At 40.7% G+C, this 24,477-nt stretch overlaps 1 pseudogene; it reads right to left on the bottom strand.

The window, feature by feature from the left end:
- LOC122562358 overlaps positions 1-24,477 on the bottom strand; it is an 87,668-nt pseudogene that overhangs the window by 21,575 nt on the left and 41,616 nt on the right.

Raw genomic sequence — 24,477 nt, 5'->3', positions numbered from 1 at the left:
GCAACTAGATGAAGAGTCCCAGAAGTATGCAACAATAATGCCAATAAGGGTTTGTACCAATATACAAGACTGCCATTTTGAGGTACCACCAGCCTGCACCCTTTTCCGGTGGATAATGGAGAACAATTTACAAAGTCAACCCCAGGTTACAACTTATCTGGATGATTTGCTAATAACGGGGAAGACCAATAAAGAGCACTTGGGGAAATTGGACGTAGAGCTTAAATGTTTCTCCCAGTTGCGTGTACACCTTAATGTGTGTTCCAGGCACCCCAAGTGACCTACTTGGGCTATTGAGTCCACACCTGTTGGAGATAAAGTAGAGGCCATCAAAGGTGCTCCGGCTCCTACTTCTGTACCAGAGCTTAGGTCTTTCCTTAGGTTAGTGAATTATTATGGAAAATTCAGAGGTAACCTGAGCTCCATCTTGGCACCCCTTACATCTGGTAATGAAAAAGGTCGGCTTTGGAAATGGTCATGTAGCCAAGAAGTAGCCACTAGGGATGTGAAAAAGCAGCTAATGCCATCTAAGGTGTTGGTCCATTCTGATCCCATGCGAGATTTGGTGCTGACATGTGATGCCTTTCCATACAGAATTGGGGTAATGTTGGCTCACCAGTTGCCCAACAGAGAGGAACGCTTGATAATGTATGCTTCCCGGACTTTGGCTGATGCCAAATGCAAATACTAGATAGAGATGGAAGGTTTGGCGGCCATCTTTGGTGTGAGAAAGTTCCACCAATACCTTTTTGAACATAAATTTGTAATCATAATGGACCACAAACCCCTGCTGGGGCTACTTAAAGAAGACAAGGCTGTGTTGCCATAGCTTCTGGTCGAATTCAGCAGTGGGCCCTTATTCTCAGTGTGTACAATAAGTTGGAACACCATTCAGGCAGCCAAGTGATAGATGCAGATGCCTTGAGCTGTCCCCCACTGATAGATACATCACTGGTGGGTGCCACCACTGGAACAGTCCATTCTGGTTTTAAACTTTCTGGACACCTTTCCGATTACCGCTAACAATATCTGACTGTGGACACAAGAAGATCCTGTCCTGGCAAAACTAAAACAGCTGGTGGTGATTAGGGAAACAAAAGGGCCATCACAACCAGAATTGAAACGTTTCTGGACTAGGCGAGACCAGGTCACTTTAGAGGACGGCATATTATAATGGGGATCAAGACTGATTTTTCAGAGATAAGGTCACCACTAGATACTGGCTGAACTCCATCAGAGTCATCCAGGGGTTTCCAAAATGAAAATGTTCGTAAGAAGTTATGTCTGCTGGTCTGGACTGGATGCTGTCATAGCTGCGTTGATGGGAAGAGCTCAGACCATGCCAAGAAGAATAAAAATTACTTCTACCCAGCTCCATCACATTTGTGGGAATGGCAAGGTAAGCCCTAGACTCAGTTGCACATCGATTATGCCTGTCCTTTCAAGGGTTCAATGTTCTTGGTCATTGTGGATGCCCATTGAAAGTGGTTGGATGTGCATAGAGTTCAAATTCAGGAATAAAGATTGAAAAGCTATGGGCATTTTTCATGAAAGACAGACTTATGGAAGTATTGGCCACGGACAATGGGCGTCATTTAGCAGCAGAGATGTTGTTTATTTCCTGAAGTCAAATGGCAATTGGCATGTTCGCCATGTTCCATACTATCCATTGTCCAATGATCTGGCGGAAAGAGCTTTGAACGCAGGTTCAAGAAACAGCCTACAGCTAATTACCAAGCTGTCCCAGTTCCTGTTTGATTATAGGACCACCCCTCTCGCAACTACTGGGATAGCTCCAGCAGAGTTGCTGTTGGCGAGATGATTGCGCAACTAGATTAAACCTGATATTTGCAGACCTCAAGGGAAGGTGAAATAGCAGGCTACATGCCTCCTCTAAGTGAGAGAAACAGCTTACTTCAGGAGACAAAGTTTGGTGTTGAAACCACAGAAATGGTGATCCATATATGAGGTGAGGCCACCTTGAGGTCGGTTCCATAAGATACACAGTTTGAGTTTGAGGTGATCCTTAACAAACAGATAGATCACATTGAAAGCAAAATACACCTAGCTCCTCAGAACTGCCACAAAGACTGTCAGAAAGCATAGGTTCTCCGGCGGGGGGGGTTCATGATTGGCCAAATGAATTGCATGAGCATGAGATCTCTGATTTGGGCTGTTAACCTGGGACAATCAAGAAGTCCTGGCTGCCACATATAAACAGTCTCAGTGACTGGCATTGAGACCATATATTGTGCTCATGTAAATAAAGGGTGACAGGGTGAAAGGACACTGGCCTCTGTGCAGTTATTTCAGATTATGAAAGAAAATAATCCTAACTTTTAGAGCCATTGAATTGGCTGTCTGGTGTCAGTTGCCTCACTGGATCCACTCTGTGGACAAATCTACAAAATCATTTTCAGAAAGTGTCAAATTTCTGCACCTAATAATAGACAATAGGAAATTTTAATCGCACAACTGCCACAATTCTACTAATCACATTGTAACTTTTGAGAAACACACCTATTCAAAATAAATAAACTATTATGAATGGAACAGTCTACACAAAACATTTGTTCAGTAATTTTCAGAAAGTCAGTATAAATTTCAATATAAATTACTGTTATGCAATTAACTATGATCATATCTTATTCAAAATTAACGTAACCTTTTAAACTGTATTGCAGTGTATCCATGATGTGAGGGATAGTATTACAGGGTCATTATGGTGAGAAAGGCAGCATTACAGGAAATTCTGGGTAAGGGACACTGTTATAAAGTAATAATGGTACAAGGGTCAATACTACAGTTTGGATATGAAATTTAACAGATAAGAATGAAATGACTCTTTAAAAATTCTTTCATGGGATGTGGGTGTTATTGCAAGGGTAGCACTTTGTCAGCAGAGGTAAAAGCATATTAGTTTAAAAATGATGAAGGTACAGAGTCAGCTGTCGCAATACTCATTCTTGCAGATGCCAGGAGATTGTGAAAATTATGAGAAAACCTTATGGGGTTCTTGGCTTTATTAATGAGGGTCTAAAGCAATAAAGCAAGTAGGTTATGCTAAACCTTTATAAAATACTGGAAAGGCCTTAGCTGAAGTATTGTGTTCAATTCTGAGCACCACACTTTCAAAAAGATGCCAAGGTCTGAGAGAGGATGCAGAAGAAATTAACTAGTAGAAAGTATGATGGACCAGCTGTGTAGAAAGACTAGAAAAGCAATTATCTTTACAACAGAGAAAATTAAGTAGAAATTTATTAGAGGTTCAAAATCATAACCAGTATTGTTAAATGTGGTGTAATGGAATTAATATCAAAGAATGTATAATGATGATATCAGCGCCATGTGATTATATTACAGAATTGGAAGGGAGTAGAACCTCTCCCATGAACTTGAGAGAATGTATGAATAAATAATTTTTGTGGAAGTAATATGAGGGTAAGAAGTAGAACTTTGAGGGACTGAATACAGTTAGAATCCTTTAATATGATAAAAGCAGTTCGTTAAGTTCATTCATGGGATGTGAGTTTCCCTGGCCATTTTACTGCCAAACTAATTACTCATGTAAAGACGGTGGTGAGCTGCCTTCTTGAAATGCCATAGTCTATGTGGTGTATGTACATCCAAAGTGCTGATACAAGTTCCAAGATTTTGAAATAGCAACTCTGAAGGAATGCCAATATATTTTCAAGTCAGAATGGTGAGTGGCTTGAAGGAGAACTTTCAGATACTGGTGTTCCCTTTTTCCTTCTAGATGAAAGTAGTCTAAGGCACCTTAGTGAATTTCTGCATTGTATCTTATGGATGGTATACACTGTTGCTGCTGTGCACTGGTGCTGGAGATTGCAAATGTTTCTCAATGTTGTGCCAGTTAAGTGGGCTGCTTTATTCTGAATGATGTCATTCTTAAGTGTTTGATACTAGGGATAGTGTCTCAGAGTATCAGATCAATTTGAATAGCTCAACAAGACGAAATTGCAGCCATTCGCAAATAAATTACAGGGCCCTGGAGAAATATTACTGAAAGTTAAAATATCAACTTGTGGCAAAGCTCAGGTAGAAGGGAAGCAAAAACATGGAATGTCATTCAGAATCACATATTTCTATCAAACAGGAATGTATATTTAAAACTGAAATGAATTTAAATGGTTGACGAGTTTGACAAGGTAGACCAAGTGATTTCCAAATGAATTCCCAAATTCGTTTATAGTTTTGGGAAATTAAAGATAAGAATATCATGTCACCCTTGGTGATAATACAAAATGAATTAACTTGTCTCCAGCAGGAAATGTGACATACCCTGTCTTGGATAAAGCCAAAAATGAAATAGAATGTATAATCAAAGAAAGAGTAATGTTACTAGTTACTATGAAAACAAGACGGTATAGTTACAGTACCAGAACCTAATGGTTCGATAAGAATCTGCATTGATCTAACTTCACTAAACAAGACAGTGGGTTGTGAGATTTACCCAATGGCATCAGTGGATCAAGGTCGGGCAAAAACTAACTAACAGTATCCTAATAGCCAAATTGGATTCTAACAATGGATTTTGGCAATTATTTCTGAATGAAAACTTCAGAAAGCTGACCATGCTTTATTTTAAGAGGTCTTTGTTCCCAAACTTGCTTTGAAATTACATCTCTGAGCAGACACAATGTGAACTACCTAAAGAAAAACAACATAGAAACAGCTAGTAGAGAAACAACCCAGGAGTTTTGAAACCAGAGTCTTTTTCCTACTCGAAAGCTGTACCCAAGGTTTCCAGATTAGTTTTATAAAATCTTCAACGCAGACTGCAGCCAAAGCACTGATGCCAGAAGAAATTGTGCTGTTGACAAGAAAAAAAGTAAGAATGAGTTCCTATTTCATCAATTTTTCATTTCATATTAAATTTAAGCAGCTTGTTTTTATTACTTTGTGAATATAGATATTACTTATAATTTCATTAAAGTCCTTCGGGAATTTCAGAATTGCAAAGAAAATCTGTAGAATGTCACAGCTTCAATTGACACATTTGTGAAACTTCATATTCTTCAAAATGAACAAAGGGCGATGTTGAAAATTATTATGGGGAACTCATTTCCAATAGGCAGCATACACAGTTACTGCCTTGACTACGGAGGTGACAAAAAATAAGACACAGGAATGAACATAGGCTATTCAGTCCATTAAGTCTGCCCTGCCATTCAGTGAGATCATGACTGATCTGATGATCCTCAACTTTCCTGCCTTTTCCCTATTTCCTTTACTGATTAAAAATCCCTATCTCAGCTTTGAATGTATTTAATGGTGAAGCCTCAACAGCCCCTGTATTAAAAAATTCTATAAATTCACTATCTTCTAAGTGAAAAAAATTCCTTCTGATCTCTGTCTTAAATACGCAACCCCTTATTTTGAGATTATGTTCTTTGGTCCTTATTGTTCCCACAAAAAGAAACAACCTTTCTGTCAAGTACCCTACAAATCTTATATGTTTCAACAAGGTCGCCTATTGTCTTATAAATTCTAATCAGTCCAGGCAAAACCTGCTTAATCTTGCCACATAAGATGTTGCTTCATACCTGGTATCAGCCTCATGAATTTTCTCTGGAGTCCCTCCAATGCCAGCATATCTTTCCTTAGATAGGAAGCCCAAAACTGTTCACAGTATTCCAGCTGTGCTTTGTAAACTTTTTAGCAAACTTCCCTATTTTTATACTTAATTTCCTTTGAAATAAAGGCCAGCATTCCATTTATCGTCCCTATTACCTACTGAACTTGGATGCTAATATTCTGTGATTCACAGAAGCTTCCCCAATCCCCCTCTGCTATTGCTTTCTGTAGTCTTTCTTCATTCAAATAATATTCAGCTCCTTTATTCTTCCTGTCAATATCTCACATTTTACTGCATTATATTCTTTCTGCCATGTTTTGAGCATTTGCTTATTTTGAAATTGATTGAGCATTTGAGTGTCCCAAGGTGGAGAAGCAATACTACAATCAACATTTAACTCAAACAACCACAGTGCAATTTGGGGACCAACTTATAATTTTCTGCTGGTGTGCAGATCCCTCTGAGGTAGGAACTGGCAATTTTTTTAATGGCGCTTAGGAACTAAGACATACATTTTGAATCTGTCTTCACAACAGAAGATGATGCAAAGAAACATACTGGAAATTGGAGAATCTAAGAAGATGAAGGACATTCCTTAAAAAAATTAGAAAAATTTGATGTGACAGTGCTGACAATGCCCCTGATGTAGACCGAATGGCCTACATAGTTAGGTTTTAAAAGAGATGCATAAGGAGACATCAAATGTATCGATATTGATCTTCCAGAATTTTTAAATTTCTAGAATGATCCTTGTGGATTGAAAAGTATACAAAATTAACTGCTGATAAAGGAGGGAAAACTAGTCAGTAACCAGCAAAATGCTTGCATCTCTTTATTAAGGATATGGCAACAGTACACATGAACAATTACAATATAATTATGGAAGTCAGTATGGTTTTATGAAAGGGAAGTTGTGTTCGCCAATTCATTAGAACTTTTTAAAAGATGTAGCCAGCAGGGTAAATAATGAGGACTCGGTGTATGTGATACATTTAAATTTTTAGAAGACATTTGATTGGGAGCCACACGGGGTTGATAAATAAGACTACGTTTCATGAGTTCAGGTGTAATATGTATATTGCCATGGATGAACAATTGGTTAATAGTTAGAATACGGAGAATAAAAAGATCAGGTTCGGGAGGGTAGCTTATATCCCACAATCATCAATACTTGGGTCACAGATTTTAGAATTAGCATCAATGAATGAGATGACTTAGCATAATTTATCCAGACAACATGAACCTAGTTTGAAAGGTATGCTGTGATGTGCAGCAAAAAGACAGTATAAAAACTGGTTGAGTCAGTACAAGAAAGTGATAGGTAAGGAATAATGTGGCAAAGTGAGAAATTAGGAAAAATACAAAAGCAGAACATTTTATTGAATTCAACAGAACAGTGAATTTTAGTGTTCAAAGGGATTTGAGGTTCTTTGTATATGAATCAGCAAGTTAACAAGTAGATGCAGAAATCAATTAGGTGCGCAAATGTAGGTATAAGATATAAGAATATGAATCTTATTGCATTTAACAGGTTTGACATAGTTTTGGTCATCTAACCCAAGGATAAAATTACTCTAGATAAGCCACAATAAAGATTCACTGATTTCTGAAAGAAGATGACTATTCTTTGCGGAAATAAGTTGAGTTAAATGGGGCTATTTTCTGTAACGTTCAGGAGAATGAGAGGTGATACCTTTGAAATGTATAAAATTCACTGAATTCACAAGATAGAGGCTGAGAGACAGTCTTTCTTAGTTAGAGTGTCTTGAATTAATGGTCCTAGTCACAGTATAAGGGTCGATCTCTCTGTATATCAATTTGCCCCAGGACTTTTCAATTTACTGTGTAGTTTGCTCTTGAATTGCATCTTCCAAAATGCATCACCTCGCATTTGCCCGGATTGAACTCCATCTGCCATTTCTCTACCCAACTCTCCAATCTATCTATATTATGCTGTATTCTCTGACAGTCCCTTCACTATCTGCAACTCCACCAATCTTAGATAGAGTTCAAAACATTTACAACCACTTCTGTGAAGAAATTTCTCTTCGTCTCAGCCATAAACAATTCTTCCATTCTGAAGAATTACAAAAGACTCAAAATAATAAGAGGATACCAGACCTGTTGAGTATTTTCAGCACATTTTTCTATTGCATATTTCTATGTCCACAGTATTTTGCATTTATCAGAATGATCTTGAGACAATGTCCCCATGTTCTCGGTTTCCCTAGCCAGACGAAATGTGTCTGCCCTGTCAAGCCCCTTTGGAATTTTGTATGTTTTAATGAGGTTAATTCTTACTTTTCCAAAATCCAGAGATGATTGGTGCAGTTTACTCAGCCTCGTTCCCTGAAGATGGCAACACAAGTCAATAGAGTGGTCAAGAAGGCATACGGCATGCTTCCCTTCATCGGACCGGGTATTAAGTACAAGAGTTGGCAGGTCATGTTACAGTTGTATAAGACTTTGGTTCGGCTACATTTGGAATACTGTATACAGTTCTGGTCGCCACATTACCAAAAGGATGCGAATGCTTTAGAGAGGGTGCAGAGGAGGTTCACTTGGTTGTTGCCTGGTATGGAGGGTGCTAGCTATGAAGACAGATTGAGTAGATTAGGATTATTTTCATTAGAAAGGAGGTTGAGGGGAGTCCTAATTGAGGTCTACAAAATCATAAGAAGTATAGACAGGTTGGAAAGCAAGAAGCTTTTTCCCAGACTGGGGGACTCAATTACTAGGGATCATGAGTTCAAAGTAAGAGAGGAAAAGCTTAGGGGAGATATGCGTGGAAAGTTCTTTATGCAGAGGGTGGAGGGTGCCTGGAACGCGTTGTCAGCGGAGGTGGTAGAGACAGTCACGATAGCGTCATTTAAGATGTGTCTAGACAGATACATAAATGGGCAGGGAGCAAAGGGATACAAATCCTTAGAAAATAGGTGACAGGTTTATTTAGAGGATCGGCGCAGACTTGGAGGGCCAAGGACCTATTCCTCTGATGTAATTTTCTTTGTTCTATCCCAAAAATTTGCGAATGTTCCATGATGGACTATATTTAAGGCTCAGATAAACTTTTGGTCTCTCATGAGGGGAGTGGGCTGGCAAGTGGAGTTGAAGGCAAGAAGCCAAAGATTAGTCATGTTCATACTGAATGAGAGAGGAAGCTTAAAGTGTCTAATGGTCTACTCTTCCTGGTATTTCTTATGATCTTAGAACAAGTATTCTCGCTGAAAGAACAAAGGGGAATGAGAGAAAGACAATTCTTGAACTGATAACCATGAAATCATACATGTTTCAACACGTTGCTATTGTGTTGGACAGTAAAACATTTTTTTTTAAAAATGGGATTAGTATTTGAAAAGAGGAATATAAAAGGATCTGTAGGGAATCATAGCAACACTACAAGCACAGGAGTTGATGGCATTTTGCTGTGCTGTAATTTATAGCACTTTACAATAGGTCTCACGTAATCAGCCTAAGCTCAGCAAATGTTTTGGAAACGTTGGTGACTAACAGCTAACTAGGAATTCCACCGTTACACCAGCACCAACCCTACCTGTTCCTCCAATACATCGATGACTGTATCGGTGTCACCTCGTGTTTCCACAAAGAAGTTGAACAGTTCATCAACTTTACCAACATCTTCCACCACGACCTCAAATTCACCTGGACCATCTCGGAAACTTCCCTCTTCCTGGACCTCTCCATCACCGTCTCTGGTGACCGACTAACCATAGACATATATTACAAGCCTACCGACTCCCACAGCTACCTAGACTACACCTCCCCCACCCTACCTCCTGTAAAAACATTATCCCTTATTCCCAATTCTTCTGTCTCCGCTGCATCTGTTTCCAAATGACCAATTCCACCTCAGAAAATCCCAGATGCCAGAGATATATTTCCCTCCCCACCCCTATCAATGTTCCGAAAAGACCATTCCCTCCGCGACTCCCTCGTCAGGTCCACAACCCCCACCAGCCCACGCCCCACTCCCGGCACCTTTCCCTGCCACCACAGGAAGTGCAAAACCTGCACCCACACCACTCCCCTCACCTCCATCCAAGGCCCAAAGGATTCTTCCACATCTGTCAGACCTGTATGTCTACCAATGTCATCTACTGCATCAGTTGCACCCAGTGTGGTCTCCTCCACATCGGGGAGACAGGATGCCTTCTTGTGGATCATTTCAGAGAACATTACTGGGACACCCGCACCTACCAACCCAACACCCCATGGTTGAACACTTCAACTCCTCCTCCCACTCTGTCAAGGAAATGCAGATCCTGGGCCTCCTCCACTGCCAAACCATTACCACCCGACGCCTGGAGGAGGAACGCCACATATTCCGCCTTGGGACCCTGCAACCACATGGGATAAATGTGGGTTTCAACAGCTTCCTCATTTCCCCTCTCCCCACATTATCCCAGTCCTCCAACTCGGCACCACCCTACGGACGTGTCCATTACTACCCCCCGACCTATCATCTTCTCGCTCACCTTCATTCACCTATCGCTTTCTCAGCTACCTTGACCCAAACCCTACCCTCTTCCATTTATCATTCAGCCCCGACTCACAAGCCTCATTCCTGATGAAAGGCTTATACCCAAAACTTCGATTCTCCTGCTTCTCGGATGCTGCCTGACCTGCTGTGCCTTTTTCATCACCACACTCTTGAGTCTGATCTCCAGCATCTGCAGTCTTCACTGTCTCCAACTAGAAATATATGGCCTATGAGAAGTGCCACAACTGCTGAATCTATTGGGCTCTCAGTTTTGTATAATTTGGTCTATGCTAGCTAGTTTTGATGTGTGAAATCCTATTACTGATTGGCTTTGACTGGCATTGATTAAACCACTATAATTTTCTCCAGCTAGAGGTGGCAACTCAATAGCGCATAGCATAGGTTTCAGATATTATGATAGACTCTCTAATAAAGTTCTTCAAGAGCTGATAGCAAGAATTTATTTTGTATTGTTTATTCCTAATTGAAACAATGTGAGGCTGCAGAATGGTTAATTGGTTTTATGTCTTCTGAAAAGTTTCTGGTCTGCTCCTTATATATTCAGTGTCAACATCTATCAAATATTCAAACTATTGTTAACCTATTGCTGTAGTTGTGTGAAATTACATACCTTAAGGTGCCACTGTATGCACTGGCAACAAATAGTCCAGGAAGTCCAGACATCTGATCGAACAATTCCATGAGTATTGGTGTCAGCTTCCAAAAAATAAATTAGAAAAAGAAATGAACTCTTTTTGAAGTAACTTATTATCTTTGTTAGAATGATCCCATGTACCAGCACTGAATCAGTGGCAACAACCTTTCCTCGGAATCAAATTTCTCTTTCAGAGCCAGGAGGACATAATAGGTTACATTTAGTGCAGGACTGAGAGAGTACTTGAAACCAATCCCTGTCTGTGCACACAGTTGGACATAAAATATCCCATAGAGTGGAAAGTTGTTATGGTAGACAAATCAATGCATAAATCATCAACATCATAATAGATTGGGCATGAAATTGTGATCTGTAGCACCTCTGGAGACACTGCTGCTTTGATAAGCTGGAAGCTATCTAAGTGGGGTGTGCTGGACCTCTAGCCACTTCTGGTCTGTGGTCCATATTGTCAATGTATCTCACATGGATGAAGTGCATTTGCAGGAAACCTTTGAATTGGTGCTGCCTCACTATCACTCAGTGCTACCAAAGAATGAGTTCAACTGTAAGAGAGGACTGACACTGATGTTATTTAAAGACTAAGCTTATAAATTTCAGGTCAGGTAATTCAGAATATCACCTGCTATTTCAAACCCACTGGGCATTATCTGGAGTGCTTTTGGAGATATTGTGGTTTGGCAGGAAGTGTTGCATTTTCAGAGGGGTGACAGATGATTTAGTGTCCTGTCCACACAAAGGTTGCAAGACATATGGGCCCGACAGTTACAGTGTTTCTGAGTTAGTAGCACAATGGGAAAATGGAATACAGGCTGTAAAATGGTAAAGTTGTTTTGATGTCTACTGAAAAGTTGGAAGTGGATTCCTCTCGGCTCCTTGACAATTACAAGCCCAACCAATACACTCTGCATTGCAAAGTGCATTTTCCACATCTATCACCCTGACCACCTATGTGTGGTCATTAAACCTCCTGCAGCACTGTTGTCAGATCCAAATTCATGGAACTAATGTCCCTGATCAACTGCCCTTGATCTCTTCCAAGAGTATTCCCTAAGAACTTGGTGGCCACTCTGCCAAACCATAACATTTCTTCTGTGCACCTATGTAAGACATTCGGGAATGTACCCATAAAGCTGGGAACCCTCTGTCAACGCTAGTGATCTATTTTCCCTCTGTCAGAATTTCAGAAACAGCTTTTCATAGTCTGTCCTTAAACTCAGAAGAGTATTCTATCATTAAGATGAACAGGCTGGCTGCAATGTGTCCTATCAGTGCATGTAACCCTACACCTGCTGAATGTTTAGGCAGCCAGTGTGAGTTCCACTTGGAAGTTCCACTCAGGAGGAAACAGCATTAGATGTGTGTTTTGCCTGTGATAAATTACAAATTATGACAACTACGTAAATAGCAGCACAAAACAGTTCTAGCTACTTCTCTTTTATTTCATGGAATGTGGATATTGCTGGCCAGGCTAGTATTTACTGCCATTCAAGAAGTGGCTAGATATAGCACTAGGGACGAATGGGATCAAAGATTTTGGGGAGAAACCACGATTAGGCTATTGGGTTGGATGATCGGCCATGCTTGTGATGAATGGTGGAGCAGGGCCGTATGTCCTGTTCCTATCTTCTATGTTTCTATGTTTTCTAATTATCCTTATGAAGATGGTAGCCAAAATCTATTCATTGATTGCATTGTTGTTTCTGAAATCTCACAGTTCACAAATAGACTACAGTACTTCTTAAAAATAAAAGTTACGCTTCATATGTTGTCAGTATTGCTGATAACCATCATTTGTTACTCAACCCTAACTGCCATTGCAGAGATGGTGATGAACTGCCTTTTTCAACTACTGCAGCCCTTGGTATGTAGGGCATCATGCTGTAACTCCCATTCCAAGATATGATAGTAGAAAGAACACAGAACAGGAATACACAACAGAAGTGTACAGAAAAGCCACACACAGACCAGATCCTGAATTATAACAGCAACCACCCAAACATACATAAGAGAAACTGCATTAGGACCCTGTTCAAAAGGGCTACAACGCACTGCATCATGCCCGAACAGTGAAGAGAGGAAGCATAACACCTCTACAAAGTCTTTAACAAGAATGGGCATTCCCGCAACTTCATCTGCAGATGCCTGGCAGACAAACAATGTGACAAGGACATGCCTTGATCCAACACACTAACCATTCTACCTTATATAGAAAACATCTCAGAACTGACAGCCAGACTTCTCTGACCACTTGGATTCATGACAGCATATAAACCAACAGCCATGCTCAAACAACAATTCACCAGAACAAAAGACCCAATACCTATCATGTGCAGGACAAACATGGTGTACAAGATTCTACGCAGAGACTGCACAAAACACTTTCTAGAACAAATAGGCAGACAGCTAGCTATCCGCATTCATAAACATCAACTATCCACTAAACACCACGACCAGCTGTCCCTGTAGCTAGTACACAGATGACAAGGACCACAAGTTTGACTCGGACAACATAACAATAATAGGACAAGCCAAACAGAAGACACCCAGAGAATTTCTAGAAGTATTCACGGACTCCATCAATAAACATATTGACCTAGACCCAATATACCAACCATTGCAACGGACAACTGGAATTGGCAACCAGAAGCATCGGGAATGAAACCAAATAAATCCCAACTGTAACTACAGCAGCGCTTCACAGGGCGCTCCACAGCACTAAGGATGTCACCTAGAAAGGGGACGAAATATCCAGTGTGTTTGACCCAGCAAAAGTAAAGGAACAGTGATATAATTCCAAGTCCAGATAATCTATACTCTTGAGGGAAACTTGAAGCTATTATCTGCTGTCTTGTCCTTCTACTCAGCTCTTTACAATTTATATAAATGATTTGGATGAACAGACCAGATGTGTGGTTGCTAAATTTGCTGATGACCAAGATCATGTGAATTTTGTATCTGAGCTTCAGAAAGTTCCACGTCTCAAGCAAATATCTAATTAAATATGAACTATTAGAATTATTTGAAGATTTCACACATCCCTTTAAGGATGGATCACTACAGAATTCCTGCCAGTCTGTCTCACTATGTCACCCTGAACAAAGGGGAACATCAAAACTCAATATAAGACCCACATGAATAGACATCATCAACCTTCCATTGCATTTCTCTAGTTTTGTCATCCAAGAAGACTGTATGAATCTCAGGGTGTTAATCAAGAAAACAGGATGAATGAACTCAACTAAACACAACACTTGATTGGATAAAGAATTTTAATTTGTGGTAGTTATGTGAAAGAACTATTTTCATATCTACTTTTCAGCTCAACACCAAGTTAAGCATTCCATCGGGAAGACAGTACACCAGTTACCCAATACCTATAGTCATTCAATCATCTAAGGTACTGAACAGTAATCATTTGAAAACAGGATATTCTAACAGAGAGGAGGAGTCCCCAACCTATTTCAACTTTTCAGTTCATATGAGAATTAAATCGCCTGGAAATTTTATGAGAAATCTCATAGATTGCCACGAGTCTTTTGTTTTACAGACTCCCTGCTGTCAACTTTAAAGCGTCAAAATTATCTAAGAAGCTGCAGGTCTGCCATAAATGATACAAAGATAATTGATAGATAAGACAGTAGTGCCTGAAAGGGTTAACTGACATCACAAGATAAGCTCTGTCTGTCAGGAATTAAAGGACTATTCCCTGGAGAAGTTAACTTATATCCTGTGTATATTCACTGGAATATGTGAAGTGTTTCAGTTGTAGTTCTTAGTCTTTGCAGCATGTAGCTAAACTAGTAGCAATGTGTGCTTAACATTAAATTGAGCCTGACAACCTCACAAGGTACTATGTAACTAGCTATTGAGAAATATGTAATACTGTTCATCAAGATTGAGCTTATCTTCTGCTGAAGTGTTTGTGTGGGCATTCTTCCTCACATGTAATCAGTAACTTGGAATAATACCAGCAAAAAGGAATGGTGACAGTGAATCTATCCAAAGCATTTTGGATGGTTCCAGCACAAAACCAACACATACAAATTTGTGAAAGTATAATTCCTACATCTGTAACTAATTTTTGTGTGAGAGACATTGAGTCAATACTGTATTATTTTCCAGATACAGGGGCTGTGAATAAATAACCTTAATTTTTAAATTCACAGATGTTTGCTGACAGAAATACTTAATTAGCTCCCACACTCAATAGGTGAAAGAAACACAACTTTCTCGTTGAAAAACACACTGATCATGTGCAGTAACAGAACACAAATTCTGTCCATGACAATGGCACTAGCAATATCGAAGGCCGACCTCAGAAGAAGTGATGCATTCTGATATCCACCAGTACAGGAGTCAAATGTACTGTCAATAGTTACAAAATCTTTGGTGGGGTTTTAGGCTTGATTAGAATGGCCAAGATGAGTCTAATGTCATATGTGCTCAGGAGCAGTTGTGGAATCATCAGCTCCATGGCAGTCCCAAACTTGAAATAGCCTTAGCCATACCTAGCTGCACAGAGAGGCACAGTCTCAGTGGTCATTTACGAAGTGGGCATTGTTGTACGGCAAGGGGAAAAAGTGGCAAATTACCTTAGTTCCTTGAGAAACAGTGTGATCTCTTTTGGCCAAAAAATGGAAAGATTCATACATGTTATGAGCACTACAATGTCACAGTTATATTGCACAACATTAGATTAGATTCCCTACAGTGTGGAAACAGGCCCTTCAAACCAATAAGTCCACACCGATCCTCTGAAGAGTAACCCACCCAGACTCATTTCCCTACATTTACCCCTAACTAATACACTTAACACTACAGGCAATTTAGCACGGCCAATTCATCTGACCTACACATCTTTTAGATTGTGGGAGGAAACCCAAGCAGACACAGGGCGAATGTGCAAACTCCACGCAGATAGTCACCCAAGGCAGGAATTGAACCTCGGTCCCTGGCGCTTTGAGACAGCAGTGCTAATCACTGGGCCACTGTGCCAATTGAGGGAGGAACTCAAGAAAATTACAATTACCTTCATTGAAAGTTTGGCTAACCTGATGCAAAGATGTATGCAGTAATCCACTGAATGGACATAGCAGACTAGCACAGCAGAATATTGGTAACATTTACTGCTTTTTTGGTGTGATAATAAATAGATGTACAGACAGAAACTGTTTTCTGCTATTAGTCAGTATAAATACACAGGTAGAGCATAGGAGGGGTTGAGAGAGGTTAAGATATTGGAGATGGCACAACCCTTGAAAAAGCCCAATTTTCCAATGTTGCCCCTAGGCTCCTTTGGTAGAGAAGAAAGTGATGCATGAAGATCAACAACTCTCCACCAGTTTCCATCTCCTAACGTCAAGCAAACTTATGGCTAATAGGAGAGCTCTCCCTGGATCCCATGTGATCTAACCTTACTAACCAGTCTACCATTGCAACCTATTAGAGGCCTCCAGCTATCTTCTTGGTAACCTCTTAAAAAAACTCAATCAAGTTCGAGAGACATGACTTACCACACACAAAGCTATGCTGACTACCTTAATCAGTCTTTGCCTTTCCAAATGCATGTCAATCCTATCTCTCAGAATCCCCTCCAACAACTTACCACCCATCACGTCCAGCTCACTAGTCCGCATCATTAGTAAGTTTAGGGATGATACCAAACTTGATAGTATAAAGAAGAGTGAAGAAGGTTATTCAAGAGTACACTAAGATCTTGATCAACTTGGTCAGTGGACTGAGGAATGACTGATGGAGTTTAGAAAAATGCGAAATGTTGCAGAACTTACACGTTTAATGGTAGGGCCCTGGGGAGTGTTGTAGAACAGAGACCTAGGGAAGCAGGTACAGTGTTCCTTGGTGTGACAAGTAGACAGAGTGGTAAATAAGGCATTTGGCATGCCTGCCTTCATCAGTCACAGCACTGAGTACAGGAATTTGGATGTCATGTTATGGCTGTACAAGACATTGCCCTTCCTAGTTGTGTGTGAAAAGGTGGTGAGGAAGTGCTTTCTTAAAAGCTGAGGTCCAATTGCTGCAAGCAGATCCACAAGGCCATTAGGAAGGGGGTTACAGGATTTGACCCAGAACATTGCAAGAACAGTGATGTATTTCCAAGTCAGGATGGTAAGTAGCTTGAAGAGGAACTTTCAGTTGGTAGCATTCCCACCTTCCTTCTCCCATTGTCCTTCTCGATGGTGATGATCATAAAAGGTGTTATCGGGGAGCTTGCTGAATTTCTGCAGTCTGTCTTGTAGATGATACACATTGCTGCTACCATACTTCAATAGTAGAAAAAATCAATATTTGTGGATATGGTGCTAATTAAGTGGGTTGCTTTGTTCTGGATGGTGACAAGCTTCTTAAATGATAATGGTGCTGCACTCATCCAAGCATTCTAGATCTGTACCTGACAGAGTCAGGGGAGTCAAAAAGTGAATTATTTGCTAGTTCTTCCAAGAATAGGCACAGCCAAATTGGACCAAAGGTTTTCTTTATGTTTTGTATCAGAATGTGAGCATTGAATCAGGAATAAAACATTTAAATGCAAAGTGAACTTTCTAGACTGTTAGAATAACAGAGATTTCAAGATATCAAACAGCAAAGAAATGAATCGTTAAGAAGTGCATTATCACTTTAATTATCAATGGTGACTTTTGTCTTCATAAAGCAAGGATATGCTACATAAAGTCAGCACATGGTAACTGAAGCACTGGGTTGATTTAAAGTGAAAAACAGGTTCTCTAAGACATACAAAACTAGAATTTACATTCATTATACAGATCTTGGAACACTGTGAACACAGTCTCTCCTGATTGTGATCTTGTGGTATAAATTTGAGAATAAGAGTGCACACTTCCTGCCTGCCTTATTATGCATATAAAAAATAGACGCCATACAGACACATTTTATAGGCCAATGATTCTACAATTGTCTAGGAACATAGACATGGTTAGGAGTTACAGAAATAGCTGAGCACAATGTAATGATAAAGTTGGTGATGGGCAGTTAATGGTGGTTTCTTCTTTTTCTCTTGTGGGATGTGGCCATTGCAGGCTGAGCCACCATATATTGCCCATCCCTTGTTGTCCTTGAGAAGGTGGTGGTGAGCTGTCTTCTTGAAATGCTACAGTCCATGTGCCCATGGGGAGGGTTTCCAGAATTTTGGCCATCAACAGTGAAGGAACAATGATATATTTCCAAGTTGGGATGGTGGGTGGTTTGGAGGGGAACTTGCAAGACTGGTGTTCTCATTTATTTGCTGCCCTTGTCCTTCTAGATGGAAGTGGTTGTGGGTTTAGGAAATGTTGTCTAAAAGTCTTTGGTAAATTTCCACAGTGCATCTTGTAGATAGTACACACTGCTGTTACTGAGCAGTGGTGGTGGCAAGAGTGAAGATTTGTGAATGTGATGCCAATCAAGCTTGCTACTTTGCCCTGGATGGTATTAAGCTTCTTGATGGTTGTTGGTGCTGTACCCATCCACGAAAATGGCAAGTATTCCATTACACTCCTGACTTGTGGCTTACAGATAGTTTTCAGACTTTGGGGAAATCAGGAGGTGAGCTACTCACCACAGTATTCCTAGACTCTGACCTGCTCTTGTAGCCATTATATTTATATGATAAGTCCAGTTGAATTACTGGTCAACAGTAACCCCAAGGATGTTGATAGTGAGGGATTCAGTGATGGTAACATCATTGTATGTCAAAAGGTGGTCGTTAGATTGCTCTTATTGGAGATTGTTATAGTCTGGCACGTGTGGCATGAATATTACTTGCCACTTGTAAGCCCAAGCCTGGATTTTATCCAGATCTTGTTGCATTTGAAAATAGACTGCTTCAGTATCTAAGGAAACACTTTATGCACTCATCAACAAACATCCCCACTTCTGACCTCATGCTGGAGGGAAGTACATTGATGAATCAGCTAAAGATGGTTGGGCCTAGGATACTACCCTAACGAACTGCTACAGAGATCTCCTGCAGCTGACATGACCTCCAGCAACCACATCCTTCTTATGTGTCATGTATGACTGCAACTAGCAGAGAGTTTGCCCCTTCATTTCCATTGCTTCCAGTTTTGTTAAGGCTCCTTGATGCCACTCGGTCAAATGAGGCCTTCATATCAAAGGCTGTCACTCCGACCTTACCTGTGGAATTCACCATTTTTGCTAATGTTTGAACCAAAATTGTAATGAGATTAGGAGCTGAGTGGTCCAGGCAGAACCCAAAGTGGCTGTCACTGAGCAGGTTATTGCTGAGCAGGTAGTGCTTGATAGCACTGTCGATTACAACCTCTATCGGGTCGGTAATTGACCGGGTTGACTTTTTGTCCCTTTTTTTATTTATGTACAGAACATACCTGTCAATTTTCCAAATTGTTAGGTGTTTGCCTGTGTTGTAAATATACTGGAAGAGCTTGGCTAGAGGAGTGGAGCCCCTATATCCCTCCCCCCCAGCCCAATTAATTCCAGGATAGGAAGTTTAATAGATGGTCATTACACGCTTATGCCAATTGTGAACCTTAAGTGGGATCAGGGCCTCAACGAAGAGCCGCTGGTTAGTTAATGGTAGAAAATGATTTGCCATGTGGAAAATCTGAAAAGCAAACCCCATGGGGTTACTAGTGAGCCTTCAGGAGGATGTCCTCAGCGGTTGATCAAAATACCTATTATAAGATGACTCCTGCACTTATTGCCAAACCCCTCCAAACTCCTGAGCAATGTATGGTTGCCATATTTTGATTGGTCAATAAATGAGGGGGAGAGGGTTTCCGCCCTTGAGGTCCTTGATCCCAGGGGCAGCCTGGGGCCATCCAGTTAGGTGCCTGATGATTGACATTTATTCAGCTGGCCTTCCTGAAAATTATAGAGTCATACATCATGGAAACACAACCTTCAATCCAACTAGTCCACAGTAGCCATGTTCCCAAACTAAACTAGTCCCATTTGTCTGTATGTGGTCCATATCCCCCTAAACCTTTTCTATTCATGTACTTATCCAAATATCTTTTAAATGTTATAACCGTACCTGCATCCACCATTTCCTCTGGCAGTTCATTCCACACATGAACCACTCCCTGTGTAAAAACATTAATCCATATGTTCTTTTAAAATGTTCTCCTCTCACCTTAAAAATATCCCCTCTAATTTTGAACTCCCCACCCTAGGGAAAAGACCCTTGTTATTTACCCTATCTGTGCCTCTAATAATTTTATAAACCTCTACAAGGTCTCCCCTCAACCTCCTACGCTCCAGTGAAAGAAGTCCCAGCTTATCCAGCCTATTCTTATAACTCAAACCCTTATTCCTGGCAACATCCTGGTATATCTCTTCTGAAACCTTTCCAATTTAATAATATTCTTCCTACAGCAGGGCAACCAAAACTGCATGCAGTAGTCAAGAAGAGACCCCACCAATGTCCTGTATAACCTCAACATGATGTCCCAAATCCTATATTTAAAGGTCTGAGCAATGAAGGCCTTGCTGACCTGTGACACACATTTTAAAGAATTATATACCTGAACATTGGTGACATGAGCTCTTGCTAACACTCCAACCAGAAGATGTGGACTTAATCACCTTTTTTAAATTCTACCGAATATCTCCTTCATTTTACAAGGTGCAATATTATCTGGTCAGATATTTAGCCAATAGCACTTTGCAATGCACATTGCAATGCACCAAATAAATGCAATGATTGTCATGAAGTAGCTGTTGCACCCAAAGATGGTGAACAATGTCAGGACATCAAGGGAAATATGTGTGGCCAGGACCATGAAAGAGCCCTGGGAAAAGTGAGTAGTGTGTTGCAGTGTGCTGACATTGCTTATTAAAATTGACTTCTTTTTATTGAGAACATGATTGGGAATAGGTTTCCTTTATGTAAGCATCATAAAGTACAGTGCATGCTATAACAAATTAATTTCATAAAATATCTTCACTTACCTGGCCAGAGTTGCTAACTCTATTCGCCTTTATTGGATCACAGTTTCCATAAACAGCATACATAACTAAACCACACAGGCAGGATAATGTCAGTAGAATACATGTACCAATCAAGTTCAGGATTAAAGCTCTGTTAAAACCAAAGTTATGTGTCAGTTAAACACAAAACAAGATCTCTTACAACCCATAATATTAAACAGAAATGAAGAATTTGCATTTATATGTCCTAAAGATGTCTCAATGTGCTTAAGTACCAGCAATTTCTTTTGAAATGAGGTCATTGTGTAGGAAAACATAGCATCCTAAAACTAAAACAACAAAGTTACAAGTTCATCATCTTGTATAGGCACATGGATGATAGTGAAATGAAGGGTATGTAGGTTAGCTTGATCTTAGAGTAGGATAAAAGGTCAGCACAACATCAAGGGCTGAAGGGCATGTACTGTGCTGTACTGTTCTATGTTCTATGTAAACAAGACATGATTAGTTGTGCTTGTTTGACAAATTTCTCCATCTTAGCAAAATGTGGCATCAGTTTCACAGAATAGCTTACTGAGCCCGGTTATCCTCTGTTTCTTCAATAACTTTCCCTCTGGGAGGTTGGGAATGTTCACTGAAGATTGGACAATTCAGTTCAATTTGTAATTCCTTAGAAAATGAAAATAGTTCTTCCCCCAAGGCAGCATGATCTAGAAAAGGTGCAGGTTTGGGTGGATGAATGGCAAATAGCATTAATACCAACACATGTATGAGGCACTGAACATCTCAAACAAATAACTCTTGACCATTAAAAGGGATTATGCTAATGCCACCAAGGATAACATGAGAGGCCGATATTTACCAGAAACTCAATTGGACTATTCAATTAAGTGCAATTGGTGCTTTAGTAGCTTAAAGGCAATGTATTTTTTGGCATTACTCACCGACCGATTCATAGAGTCATAGAGATGTACAGCACAGAAACAGACCCTTCGGTCCAACTCGTCCATGCCGACCAGATTTCCCACGCCAATCAATTCCCACATGCCGGCACGAGGCCCATATCCCTCCAAACCCTTCTTAGTTATATACCCATCCAGATGCCTTTTAAATGTTGCAATCGTATTAGCCTCCACCACTTCCTCTGGAAGCTCATTCCACACACGCACCATCCTCTACATGAAAATATTGCCCCTGAGGTGTCTTTTATATCTTTCCCCTCTCACCCTAAACCTATGCCCTCTAGTTCTGGACTTCCCCACCCCAGGGAAAAGACCTTGTCTATTTATCCCATCCATGCCCCTCATGATTTTATAAACCTCTATAAGGTCACCCTTCAGCCTCCGACACTGCAGGGAAAACAGCCCTAGCCTATTCAACCTCTCCCTATAGCTCAAATCCTCCAACCCTGGCAACATCCTTGTAAATCTTTTCTGAACCCTTTCAAGTTTCACAACATCTTTCTGATAGGAAGGAGACCAGAATTATACGCAATATTCCAACAGTGGCCTAACCAATGTCCTGTATAGCCGTGACATTACCTCCCAACTCCTGTACTCAATACTTTGACCAATAAAGGAAAGCATACCAAACACCTTCTTCACTATCCTATCTATCTGGGATTCCACTTTCAAAGAGCTGTGAACCTGCACTCCAAGGTCTCTTTGTTCAGCAACACTCCCTAGAACCTTATCAAGTCCTGCTAAAATTTGCTTTTCTTAAATGTAGCACCTCACATTTATCTAAATTAAACTCCATCTGCCACTTCTCAGCCCATTGACCCATCTGATCAAAATCCCATTGTAATCTGAGGTAATATTCTCAGTTACCTCCAATTTTGGTGTCATCTGCAAACTTACTAACTATACCTCTTATGCTCACATCCAAATCATTTATATAAATGACTAGAAGTAGTGGACCCAGCACCGATCCTTGTGGCACTCCACTGGTCACAGGCCTCCAGTCTGAAAAACAACCCTCCACCACCACCCTCTGTCTTCTACCTTTGAGCCAGTTCTGTATCCAAATGGCTAGTTCTCCCTGAATTCCATGAGTTCTAACCTTGCTCCGATCAGGGGAACCCTGTCAAACGCCTTATGTGGTCAATAATGACTATGATGCTGTGAAAAGGTTTGGCCAGTTTTATGTGTTTTACTATGCTAAAGACACAATATGAGCATAAGTAATTCAAGGGAATGAAGCATTTTGGCCATCTACAATGTGCAAGGAAGCATTTTAATATCAGCCAGAACAATTAAGCAATTTGCTTGAAAGGCAGCAGGTCCATCAACTTCACTGCTAGCATCATGAATTTACAATGGCTACATGCAGCAGTATGCATCATATATGCGGCGCACGGTGGCACAGTGGTTAGCACTGCTGCCTTACAGCGCCAGAGACCTGGGTTCAATTCCCGACTCAGGCGACTGACTGTGTGGAGTTTGCACATTCTCCCCGTGTCTGCGTGGGTTTCCTCCGGGTGCTCCGGTTTCCTCCCACAGTCCAAAGATGTGCAGGTCAGGTGAATTGGCCACACACTGTAAGTAATCTAATCTAATCTAATCTAATCTAATATATAAGATGTATTGTAGCAAGCCATTAAGAATGCTTCTCTAGGACCTACTAACGTACAATCCCTGCCACCAAGATGGAGAAGGGCAGATGCTCATAGGGTCACCACTATGTCTACTGCTGCATGCAACAGCCCCTGCCAGGAGGGTTGCTATCATGATATGCCATATATACATATCTCTTGTACAATTTTCAGCAATCCATTTAGCTCATCTTGCAACCAGGCTATGATAGCTTCGGCCAATTCCTTTTTCTGCTATTTTCCTGTCAAAGAAATCACTAGCTTTTTAGTTGTGGCCAAATATGACAGTTCCTTCTCTGGATGTCCCTTTTTAAAATGAGTTATGCTTTTACAATTTCAGACTCCTCTTCCTTTTGTCTTATGGTCTGTATATGAAATTTTTAGCCTACATCTCAGTATTCATAACACAAAGGCCTCCATTTCCTTCCATTGATAGAAAACAGATAGGGCTGGCCATTCGGCCTATCAAGCCTGCTCAGCTATTCAATATGATCATAGCTGACCACCCTATTCAGTACCTTGTTCCCACTTTCTCCCTATACCCCTTACTTACGGTCCAAGTTTCTGACGCACAGAGAAAAGTGGATCTTTTCAAGTAGTACCTTATGAGGCTTTTCCAAAGTGCAAGTTTTGAAATTTCTTGTTTACACATTCTTCATCTTCATAAAATTATTTCTAGCTATTTGTATTGTTCTTCTGATGGCTGAATCATATCAGCCATCTCCATAGGGTCCAACAAGACCCCACCACCAAGAACATCTTCCCCTCCCGAACACTCTTTGCCTTCCACAAGGACCATTCCTTTCTTCACTCCTTGGTTCATGCCACTGCCCACCAACCCTGACAACTTCCTCCACCCCACCCTAGTACCTTCCCCTGCAACTGTAAAAGATGCAAAACCTGTCAGAACACCACCCCTCTCATCTCCATCCAGTGCCCCAACAATGAAATAGAGGTTCAACTACTTCTCCTCCAATGTAATCTACACATCCAATGTTCCTGATGTGGTCTTCTCTACATCAGGAAGACCTAACATAAACTAAGTGAACGTTTCGTCGAGCATCTCAGCCGCATCAGTAAGGGCGAGCCTTGACTGCCCATTTCAATTTGACTTCCCAATCCCTCTCAGACCTGTCCATCCTCGGCTACCTCCATTGCACAGTGAATCAGACTGCAAATTG

The sequence above is a fragment of the Chiloscyllium plagiosum genome, chromosome 24, assembly GCF_004010195.1.
Source record: "Chiloscyllium plagiosum isolate BGI_BamShark_2017 chromosome 24, ASM401019v2, whole genome shotgun sequence".
NCBI lineage: Eukaryota > Metazoa > Chordata > Chondrichthyes > Orectolobiformes > Hemiscylliidae > Chiloscyllium > Chiloscyllium plagiosum.
The sequence above is the reverse complement of the archived record's forward strand: the minus strand, read 5'-3'. Positions and strand labels throughout refer to the sequence as shown.